Genomic DNA, 12,220 nt, shown 5'->3' with positions numbered 1-12,220 from the left:
TACAGAGTTTACAAATTCCCAACCATGGTCATTGATTTGTATTTTAAAACAACCATGTCTGCATAAAATCTAATAGAGAAAGGATGCTACTGATAGTGCTGTTTTATTGCTTAGAGGTTTAGCTTCAGTCTATTTAGAAAATAATCAATAAGAACAATCACAAATTTGAATCTATTCGATTCAGGTAATTGAATTAAACGCACACCAACTCGCTTCATTACTTTTTGTTACACTTTGACAGATTTTAAAGAAGAAGAGACTTTAAGATTTCTGTTGGAGGTTTTCTGATATCGATCACATTGGTTTATATGCTTTGTGATATCCCCCACTATTGAATGCCAAAAAAGATATTTGCTTTCTAACAGCATTAATGCCAATGTGACTGGCTAATGCAACAGCTTTCTCTGAAGTTCCTAGACCGTCATGAACTTCTTTAACTATGTTTAGTTGCTCTTCTCGATATATTACCACAATCACCTACGAGAAACAAAAGCTTGTTTGTAGAACCAAAAAAATGTTTTAAATGTTAAAGTTTTTAAAATAATAAAAAAAAAATAATAAATGCAAAAAACTGTATAATAAAAAAAGTCAGTAAAATAATAACTATAGCAGTAAAATTCCAACGTTGTAATTTTACTGGCAGTAAAAATTTAACGGCAGTAAATTAAAAATGGTACACCGGTAGTTAAGATCTTTAAATATATAAAAAAAAACATATTTCGCAAGTTATTAAGGGTAAGGGGGAGGAAAGGGCTAGTCTAAACTTTGTCTAAAAGTGCGCAAGCGGAACTTTTTTTTTGTGATTTTTTTAAAATACCAATTTACCTTTTTTTCATTTTTACCTTTTTAATTATTCCTTTTTAAATAAATACAAAAATATTCAATGAATTAGCTGAGTTTAAAAGTTTTGAGCTTTAAGGGGGAGGTTTCACTTTTGCTTTATTATTCAAACGTATGCATTGGTGCAGGGGTTAATTAAAAAGTACAAAAAGTGTGTAGTAGGAGAGGGGAGGGTTTAAAATCGGCGATTTTACAGCGGATTAATTGTTTTCACGTTTTTTCACTTGAAGAGAATTTTTTTATAAAACAATATAAGTAACTCAAAGGCCTTATTTAACATCCAGGCTTCTCTTAAAAGACAGAAATACTTTTAAAATTTGCATTTAATCTTTTATTTATTTAAATACAACAAAAATTCTGTAAATATTCCAATAAAATTGTTATATACTGAAAAGAAAAGTTAAATTTATTTTAAGAAAGAGAAGCGGTTATGAATTTGAAATATTTCTAAGTGATCAAAAAGGTAAAAACCGTTTTGCAACAACAAGAGCATAAAATTGAGTTGTCAGCAAATAGAGCAACTTTAGATAAAAGATCGTCATGAAAATCATTAATGTAGGTAAACAATACAGGACCTCAGAGAGAGCCTTGATGTTTCCTTGAAATTTGTGGCTAAGTGGCTGGACGGTTCTATTGAGCATTAGATTGAGACAGGGAAGCAAAGGTTAATGCTCTTAATATGTTTTAAGTTTTTAATAAAGTATCGCATGCTGGTCGTTTTCATGACCTTATGTATATAGTGATTCTGGGAAAAATTTTTAAATTATTAAATCATTTTTTTCCAACCGCAGTATAATAGTCATACTCTGAGGTCATTCTTCTTCATTTCTAAGAAATAAAGAAATATATATTAATAGCATTAACCTTTTGCCGCCATCTAATGTACAATAAAATTGTTTAGCCACTACTCAACAATTAGCAGTTAACTGTTATTGTATAACAATCAACAAATTAGCAGTTTACAATTATTGTTATCTAGCACACACCTATCCGAAAATGGTCCCAACCTCAATTTTGAGGACCAAAAAAACGACCTATTGGACATTAATCTGCAAGGTCTCTTGTATCACCAGATGTAAAAATTAAAATCTAATCTTTATAGCCTAAGGAGAAAAACACATTTAAAGTTTTATAGCTCTTTGCGCTACTGATTGCACTTGGAGCTCCGTTGTAAATCTATTTTGTTTTTTTTTTTCATTTTTGGGTTATGGAGTTTTTAAAAAATATCAAAAACTCTTTACATATATGTGATTGGCTATAATCTGACAAAAAATCAGCTCTTTAACACTTGTGGTTTGTGTACAGGGACCTAAAGTATAGAGTATAACACTAAAACCTCTTCAAAAAGAGACAACGGATGATTAACGTTTTTATTATAACCTTATTATTGACTATGGAAGTTTCAAAATTTAATAGAATGAGGCCTTGGCATGTATCTTTTAGGCCAAAAAAATAGGAGCAAGATATAGCTCTTAAAGTAGAAACCTCGCCTTTGAAAAAGCGGCCAAAATGTAGCAGTTTTTTGTGGTTTTTATGTCTTTTAAAGATTCAAAGTTACATTAAATAACTAATCTAGTAAAAATATGAGGTGACTAGTGAATATGGGATTCTATGGTTGTTAGACATCACATCTGTGTGTACTGTGTCTGCAAAAAGAGTGCGTTTTTTTGACCTTGTTTGTACAAAAGTAGGAGCAAAAAACACATAGAGAAATTTTTTTCTAGTTGTTCTGAATTTAAAACGCATAAAAACCTCTTTTTGTTTTAGTAGTTAAACCCACAGGTTTGCTTTGTTGTTTTTTCTAAACATTATTGAACAAAAATTGGAGATAATAACAATTTTTTTCCATATTTTTTGTGCAACTGTAGCTAACTTTAACTGTACTTCGATTAAAAATTTTATGTTAGTCAATAGAGGGTAGGAAATGCTTATCAATCAATTTTAAAAATAATTTTCATATGTTAGTTAAAACATTTATGGGGTTGAACTAAGTTACATTTCTAGTTCTATTTCGTCTTTTGTATTATTTTTTCCAGGGTCATATTTAGGTTTGAAATTTTGAAAACTACATTTTGTCATACTTATTCTTTGGATAATACAATCACGTGATCACTTTAACTTACTACTACTCTTTTTTTTTTTACTACAAATGAGTAAAAACTATTTATTCTTAAATAAACTTAAAATGATGACAACCTAAGGCAAAGCTTTACTTGTCTCAGTTTACTAAATTTTGTGTCTTTTCACTAATGCTGGACTCCTGTTACTTTGGAATAACTTTAACAGTATTGTTAACAAAGATAAGTCCAGCATTTCATCTTTAATCCATGGGTCTTAATTTGTCACTTTTCTTAAGGACAAAGCAAAACTAATAATAATGAACTTTTCCACTAATTGGAACCTTGAATTTAATTGTTTTACTGTTCTTGCTATTCCAATTAATCAGGTCAGCCCATTGTTTGTTATCCAGATTAATCCGGAGACCATTTCTAAAATCAAATAAACTTATATACGGCTTGTTGTTCAGATAACATTCAAAAGTGCTCTCTAGAACTTTATTAGTTTTGTTCTAAACTTTTTAATAAGCGTTTGATTGAATCTTGTTTTCTTGGCTGTTGAAAAACGACATCTGTGGTTTCACTCATGAAAAGTTTTTGATATTATTCTGACCCCTCAAACTATCTTTATTTTAAGCTTTTCTTTATTTTAAGTTTTAATGTCTTTAATCAATAAAGCTTCAACATTTTTAAGTCTCTTAATTTTAGCTTACTCTCTGTGAATCAATAAGGTTATAATCAAAAATATTGTTCATTTTTCCTGTACTACGCAGAACTGTTAACTGCTAGTTAACAATAATTGTAAACTGCTAATTTGTTAATTGTTATACAATAACTGTTAACTGCTAATTGTTGAGTAGTGGAAGAAAAATTGGTGCCTCAAGAGTTTTTAAAAAAAGAAAAAGCACTTCAAAAAAAAAAAAGTTTTTCCCCAAAATGAAGATTCTGCGAGCAAATTTTTGTCATTAACTGACAAAAATAACTTAAGCATTTTACCTAACTTTACAACATCAACAAGCAATGTTATTTCCAAAAATGAACCTATTCTACAACCTCAATCAATCAATTTTCAATATATTCTGAATTACAAGATTTTACTATTCAAGGATGTTTACAAATAGTATAATTACTAATGATGCGTTAACACCTAATAATAATGACTAATAACATAAGGATTAAATATTAGTAACTCTAAATATCATAACGTTAATAATCATAACATTAATATTAACTATAATAATAAAAATGGTAATAATAAAAATAATGGTATTAATAAACATAATGGTATTATTAAAAATAATGGTATTATTAAATAATAATGATATTAATAAAAATAAAGGTAATAACAATAATAACAATGATAATAATAACAATGGTATATATTAATATATCTATACTTATACCCTCACACATACATACATAAATAAATACATAAATAAATACATGCATACATACATACATACATACATACATACATACATACATACATACATACATACATACATACATACATACATACATACATACATACATGCATATATAAATACGTACATATATGTCACACATACGCTTATATATACATATATATAAGCGTATGTGTGACATATATAAGCACATAAATACACACATGCATCCATGCACATACACACATACAAACATATATATATATATATATATATATATATATATATATATATATATATATATATATATATATACACACACATCCGCATTTACACGTATACATACATACATACATATACATACACATACACACATATTACCACACATACACATATAAACACACAATTACATACACATATACATACACATATAAACACACAATTACACACATACGCATACATATACCTACACATGCATGCTCACATACATATTCAATCATTGTACAAGAACGACAAAAAAGCTGTACATAAATGTAAAGATTCTTAAAAAAAAAAAAAAGTTTAAAATAAATAAAATATACAAGAGAGAGAATTTTTAATAAGACTATTAACAGTGATATATTGCTTTTATTGATGTTGTTATTCTAGTAGCTATCCAAATAGTGTTTTTTAATTTATTGAGAAAAAAATATCGAGAAATTGAGTTTTCAGTTTTAAAAGAATGAGGAAGATTGTTCTAAGCATTGGTACACTAATGTTTAATTGATTCGCTGCCAAATTTTATTGTCCCATTGTTTGAAAATTCTTATTTATTTTGAAGATATTGGATCCCAAATATTGGCCCATTTTGAGAAAATTTTGCGCATGGAGTGCAATTGCTACTTTGAAGAGCAGTTTTAGCAACATGAATATGACAGAAACATTTCTTTTTAATATTTTTGCTAATCTGGGTAGATCTCTATAGTAAAAGTAAAAATTTAACATAGTTACATTTTTGGTTCTTTAGAAATCATGGTCCGAAACCAGTAGATTTGAAATTTTACCCTAACTTTGAGCTCTTATATCTCTTAAGGCCAATACTTGCACGTAATTTTCTAAGGTGCTTTTGAAAGACACTAAGACATACCCTGATTTTATGAAACAAAAATTATGTGAATACAAGGACCTGGGAAGAAATAACCTGCCAAAAATCACTTTTTGCGTTCAACGCGCATTGATAGATTACCCATAACAACCGTGGCCTTAGGTCTGCCATAAACAGTATAAGTTATTTAGTTTCCTTAAACATGCATCTTCCAATACCTGAAAAAAAATCCATATGCTTGGGTGATAAAAAGCCTACAGATGTCCTTGAAGTAACCTTATTTTGCCAATTTTTAAACTAAAAAATACCCTTGCAACGATATAGATATGCTTAGCAACCGCTACTTTACAGTTTTAATAATTAGTACTTTAATTAAAAATTTTAGTATAATACTTTTTTATAGTGGAACTGTACAAGAGCACTTGAAAAAAATACATATAGCCCGTAAAAATAAATACAAATAAAAATTATACATAAATATTTTTTATTTGTATTTATTTTAAGGGCTAAAAATATTTTTTTTGTTCTTTATTACATGAAAATTTTTATACAGATATATAAAGTTAAATAGTTTACAATTAAAGATTATGTTAAAATAATGATAGAATTTATCAGGTTAGAACAATATAGGTGAAAAATCTAACATTACTGTTTTATAGCTACCACCGACAAACCAGTGGAACGAAAAAACCCTGATTGAAAGCCGATTACAAGGTTATCTTTCATGCTATGACTCATTATATGCGTACCTTCGTTTTTCTCTGGGTATTGACTGGAAGCAGCCAAACAGTTTTCAATACCCAAAACATGAATTTTAACTTGGTAAAAAAGCGCCGAAAATTAGATCCATTCCTCTAAACACCCTTGCTGCTTATAATGAAAAAAATTCACCACTTCCTGTTGGAGCCGTATTTTGCTTCAGCCACCTTAAAAGTATTTCTACATATAATAATATTGACATGTTAGAACCAACTCCAACACCAATAAAGTCTTGCTTTCCTGCTGGTGACATATATGTTCCAGATATAACAATTTCAGATGAAACTATCAAAGAATCAAAAAAAGCAGCACGCTCTGTGTGAAGCATTTGTAGCAATTCCACTGTCCTTTCAGATAAAGCAAAAGCGAATAGAAGACTTTACGCCAGGAACCAAACAGATAGTTAAAAAGAAATTTGAAAAATTTAAAATGCAGCTTGAAAAGATATTTGCTGAAGCAATTACACCTGGTCAATCAGAGGCACTAATTTCTTAAGTGTTATACAATTAGGATGAAGATGGTTCAACTCAACTGGTTCCAGAAGACCTTGTTGTACCAGTTAAGATGTTTCAAGAAAGTGATTCTTTAGGAAAAATTCTTTTGCTTTCAGTTATTAACCATAACAAGTAATGCCACAGGAAAAAATAGAACATTTTTGTTTGAGCAATTTATGTTTTGTCGAGGTTTGCTGCAAGATGTAGCTTATGATGTAAATAAAATAATGTTTGACAATGGAGAGGAATATAAAGTGGCTAATGCCATTTTAATGATGAAGTTTAGCCATACAATCACATTTTATAAAGAAATTTGTCAAGAAACTAATTATCTTCCTATGTCAGATACCCCTTTATGGAGAATTCTTTGTGGAATAAAACCTTCTCAAAGGAAAGCTTTGGCTGGTCTTGATGATGTCATGGCAGCTGACATGGATGGGTTCCAAACTCTGATTGCTATTTCCGAAAAGTGGAAGTATAAAAATATTACTTCCTTGGAAAGGAAGAAAATGAATCCAGAGCAAGTTCATCAGCAGCTGAGGGCAATGTTAAAGCTAAGTGAATATGTGACAACTCAACAAATTCGATCATTATTCTGTAGGCAAGTAAATTAACTTGAATATTTACATTTTTCCAGAGTATGTATGATAAAAAACGTGACTTTTTTTTTCTTGGGAGTTGAAATAATTATTAAGCAATTTTCTTTATCCTTCAAGTGTAATTTTTTAGATGGAGTAAATAAAAAAAAAACAGGAAGGTTGGTAATCACTTTTTGTGAAGAGTTTATCTTAACTGATGATGTGATTGATGAAACTGTTTATTTGAAAAATGCACCTGAAAACGAAGAAGATGATTTAAACAACAATATTCAGTTGATTGCAAAAGTTAGCTGCTGATTTTCAAATCGGTGATTGGATTGTTGCTCCGTACTTTATGCAATGGTATCCTGCAATAATTCAAAATGTAAGAAGTTACAACACTAAAATATTGTATTTTTGTGTATTGAGATCTTTTACAAAATTATTGGTTTGTTAACCATATTAACTAAAATCAAGGAATATTTAGGAAGCAGCAATGATTAGACGTTACTTTATTTTTACATCAACCATTAGGTCAATGATGATGATATTTATGTTTTTTGTATGGAATATTTTGCTGCACCCGAAGAGAACTGCTTCAAGTAGCCAACCAAAGGAAATATTCTCAAGTATTCGTCTCTTGATGTTTTTTGTAAGATTGATGCACCAACACCAACTAATCATAGAGAAGATTATTCACTCTCAAAAGACGATATTGACAACGTGGAAATTCAGATTAGCCGTTAAAAGACTTCTTAAATTTTTTTTTGTAATTCTTAGAAAACTGTATTTCCCATCAATATTAAACAGAGAAAACGTTGATCTTGAAGTTTAATGGATCTTTTATTGATAAAGTTAAAAAACTAGTTTTTATCAAGTACTCTTATACAGTTGCGTTTTAAAAATTGCAGTACTATAAGTAAGGCTGTAAAGTAGCCGTTGCTAAGCATACCTATACCGTTGCTAGGGTATTTTTTAGTTAAAAAATTGGCAAAATAAGGTTACTTCTAGGACTTTTGTAGGCTTTTTATCACCCAAGCACATGGATTTTTTATCAGTAAAATTTCAAATTTATTGGTTTCGGACCATGATTTCTAAAGAACCAAAAATGTAACTATGTTAAATTTACTATAGAAATCTGCCCAGATTAGCAAAAAAATTAAAAAGAAATATTTCTGTCATAACCATGTTGCTAAAACTGCTCCTCAAAGTAGCAATTGCACTCCTTGCGTAAAATTTTCCCAAAATGGGCCAATATTTGGAACCCAATATCTTCAAAATAAATAGGAATTTTCGAAAAAAATTTTACCAGTGGCCTACTTTCAATGTCTTATACAAAATATCTGAAAATGAGGACAATTTGAAGATCTCACTTCCAGACTTTGCCTAGATTTCTCAGACAATTGCTCTTAAAAGAAAGACTCTCATCCAGCCAAACTTACTTACCCAAAGGTACTTTACAGTTTTTGACGAAGTTAATATTTTTTCATTAATGTTAACACTGCATTTTTCCTTGTTTTTTTGGTTTTTGGTTTTAAAGACAACTATTTTAATTTTTGTAGCGTTTAGTGAAATTTTATTTGCTCTTAGCCAATTAATTAGAAAAAATATGGTCTCGTTTTTAACTGCATTTTTTCAAACGAATCTTCAACAACTAACAGGTTAGTGTCATCGGCGAAATGGAATGTTAAAATATCACTAATGCAAGTGTTTAGTTTGTTGGAATATACAAGGAAAAGCAGTGACCCTAATATTGACCCTTCAGGGACTCAAGAAATTATAGTTTTGATTAATGAAGATGTTTCCTTAACTGTAACGTTTTAAAGTCTGTTATTTAAGTAGGATTTAAACCATTTAAGAGGAATTCCACGTACACCATAGTATTGTAATTTGGCAAGAAGAACATTGTGATTTACTGTGTCGAATACTTTTTGCAGGTCGATGAAAACGCCACAAACAAACTTATTTTTATCAAGGATAGTTCTTAAAGTTTCTGTAAAAATAATAGTGCAAGTGTTGTAGAATGGTTACATCAAAATTAAAGCAATTAAAGGTATCAAAAAAGTTGTAAAGTCTTTGTGCATAGTTTTTTTAAATATTTTTCAGATGTTGGATAACAAAGAAAAAGGTATTAAAACTCGGAAAACTATTAGGGACGATGCTTTTCCTATCATTCATTGCGGAAATAATTCTTTCAATTTCTTTTCTTACAGGTAAAAGGAAAAATTAGTTAAAGTTTGGGATTTTAAGAAAATCGTTAAATTTATTTAATGAAGGTTCAATTTTTTCGGAAATATTCACTGATACATTTAAAAAATAATAATTAAATGAATTAGCAAAAAATTTATTATCGATAGTTAAGTTGTTATTGATCATTAGTTTAATATTTTGAATAGACTGCTAATAGTTTAAATAGACTGCTTTTGTGTAACGGGTGATGCGGAAGTTATCGGACAAATCCTAATTTCGTTATTTGAGCATAATAATTAGTTTTTGTGGTTTTATGCGTAGGCATAAACGTTCTATAAAATATAAACATTATTATTTGAAACACAATTATTTAAAATGAGGTTAAATGCAGCTGAACGAGAATCTTTTCGAAAGCGACTAAAAATGTTTTTTGTAAATAAACCTAATATAAAAATAAAAAAAAAATCGTAAATCATTTTTAAAAGGAAGGATTTGCTCAAAGTACAATATATGATAACCTAAAAAGACTTGAAACTGTTCAATCGTTTTCTGATAGAAAGCACCCTGGTCGTCCGACATCCTGGACTAGAGAAAAGAAAGCCGAATTAACGAGACTTGTCAACAATCGAAAAGGGGTCAGTCAGAGAAAAGTAGGTATTAAATTCGGTGTAAATCAATCGACAATTGGTCGTCAGTTAAAAAAAATGAATATTAAATATAGAAAACGTGAAAAGACTCCAAAATACACTATAGAACAACAAATAAAGGCAAAGAAAAGAAGCAGGAAACTAGTTAACCAACTCTATAACACAAAATCGCTTCTAGTCATCGATGACGAAAAATACTTTTGTTTTTTAAGGGACAACATGCCTGGAAATTCTGGATACTACACAAACAACAAAAAGACATGCCTCGTTTTATAGGAAAAGAGAAATTTCCAAAAAAATTATTAATGTGGATAGCCATATCTGACCGTGGTATGTCCGAACCATTGTTTCGCACTTCCAAAGCTGTAGCGATCAATTCATCAATCTATATTAATGAGTGTTTAGAAAAACGACTTCTTCCATTTATTCGCAAGTATCATGGAGACTTGAACTATTTATTTTGGCCAGATTTAGCAAGTTCTCATTATTCTAAAGATTCTCTAAATTGGATGGACCAATAAGTCTATTACGTTGATAAAGAATTCAATCCCCCAAATGTGCCTCAAGCACGACCAATTGAAAATTTTTGGGGACATTTGGCACAGAAGGTTTACGAGGGAGATTGGCAAGCTTCAACAGAGCAAGTTTTGATTGATCGCATTAAACTAAAACTACAAGAAATTGATTTAAACTTTTTACAATCACATATGAAAGGCGTCAGAGCAAAATTGAGATCAATTGCAGATGGTGGTGTTTTTTTCATATAAAAAATAATATATTTTTATTGAAAGATAAATGCTTTATTAAAAGAAAATAGAATAGTAGTTTGTTTTTTTTTATTAATAAAGAAGTTATTGACGTTTTTATTTTGTCCGATAACTTCCGCATCACCCGTTAAAACTGTTGCTAATATTAACTATTTACTAATTCCTTTCCATGTATTTTTCATATTGTGTAAATTGTTTTGAAAGAAGTTTGAGTAAAAGTTTTTTTTACTTATTGTTAATAAATTACTAATTTTATTTCTGTATGCTTTAAATAAATTAAATGTTCTTTCTTTTATTAAGTAATAAAAACTATGTGGTTTCTTAATCTTAACACCTCCATTTCAAAAAGCCAGATTTAATGATGTTCAAAATAAAATATTGCTGTCATATAAATATATTGCAACGCAATCAATGATTAATACTGCTCTTAAGTTTAAAATGAGAGGTGGTACTGAAGTTTCAGATATTACTTTTTTTTGTGATGGTACATGGCAGAAACGAGGACATAACTCCTTAAATGGTATAGTAACTGTTATTGCAGTTAATACAGGAAAAGGCCTTGACTAAAGTGTTCGCATAAAAAAATGTAAAGCTTGTGAACTCAAGGAGGATAAATTTAACTCTGATGTATGTGAATAATTTATGCAAAAATATAAAAATGACTGTCACCTTAATCATATCTGCTGGGTCTATGGAAGCAGTAGGACTTGTTGATGTTTTAATGCCTCTGTTTCAGAGAGAAAATTAAGGTACACGAATTATCTTGGAAATGATGACTCTAAAGCATTTTCAGACATTCAAAAACAGAATCCATATGATGGAAAAGAAATAACCAAGCTTGAATTTGTAGGTCATATTCAAAAAAGAGTTGGAGCAAGACTAAGAAAATTAAAAGCAACTAATAAAAGCTTATTAAGTGATGGTAAAAAATTAGGGGGTGTTGGTCGTCTTACGCACAGTTGGCCGGAATTAACTTCTAATGGATAAAATGAATAACTAATTAAATATTAGGTCTTTATTAACTAAATTTGGCATGAATTCTAATATGAGGGCTACTCTTCTTATGAAAGTGATATTTTTATATTTGGTTGCTATGGATACCTAATTTTGCTAGCAACAACCTGTTTTTGGTAGTTGCATATGTTTTATGAGTGTTATATACTTTAAAGTTATTTTGTGCATTAATATGAGGTTTCCATTAATATGATATTCTTAAGAGAAGGATAATTATTATTGGTTGCTATGTTTTCCTAGTTTTATGGATACCTAATTTTCAAAGGAACAACATATTTTGAAAGTTGCAGAGTTTTTATGAGCACTATATTTACTTAATTTGGCATGAGTACCAATACGAAGTCATACTTTATATGGAAGTTATATTTTTTTAGTTGCTATGGATAC

The sequence above is a fragment of the Hydra vulgaris genome, chromosome 01, assembly GCF_038396675.1.
Source record: "Hydra vulgaris chromosome 01, alternate assembly HydraT2T_AEP".
Lineage (NCBI taxonomy): Eukaryota > Metazoa > Cnidaria > Hydrozoa > Anthoathecata > Hydridae > Hydra > Hydra vulgaris.
Note: the sequence above shows the minus strand (reverse complement) of the source record.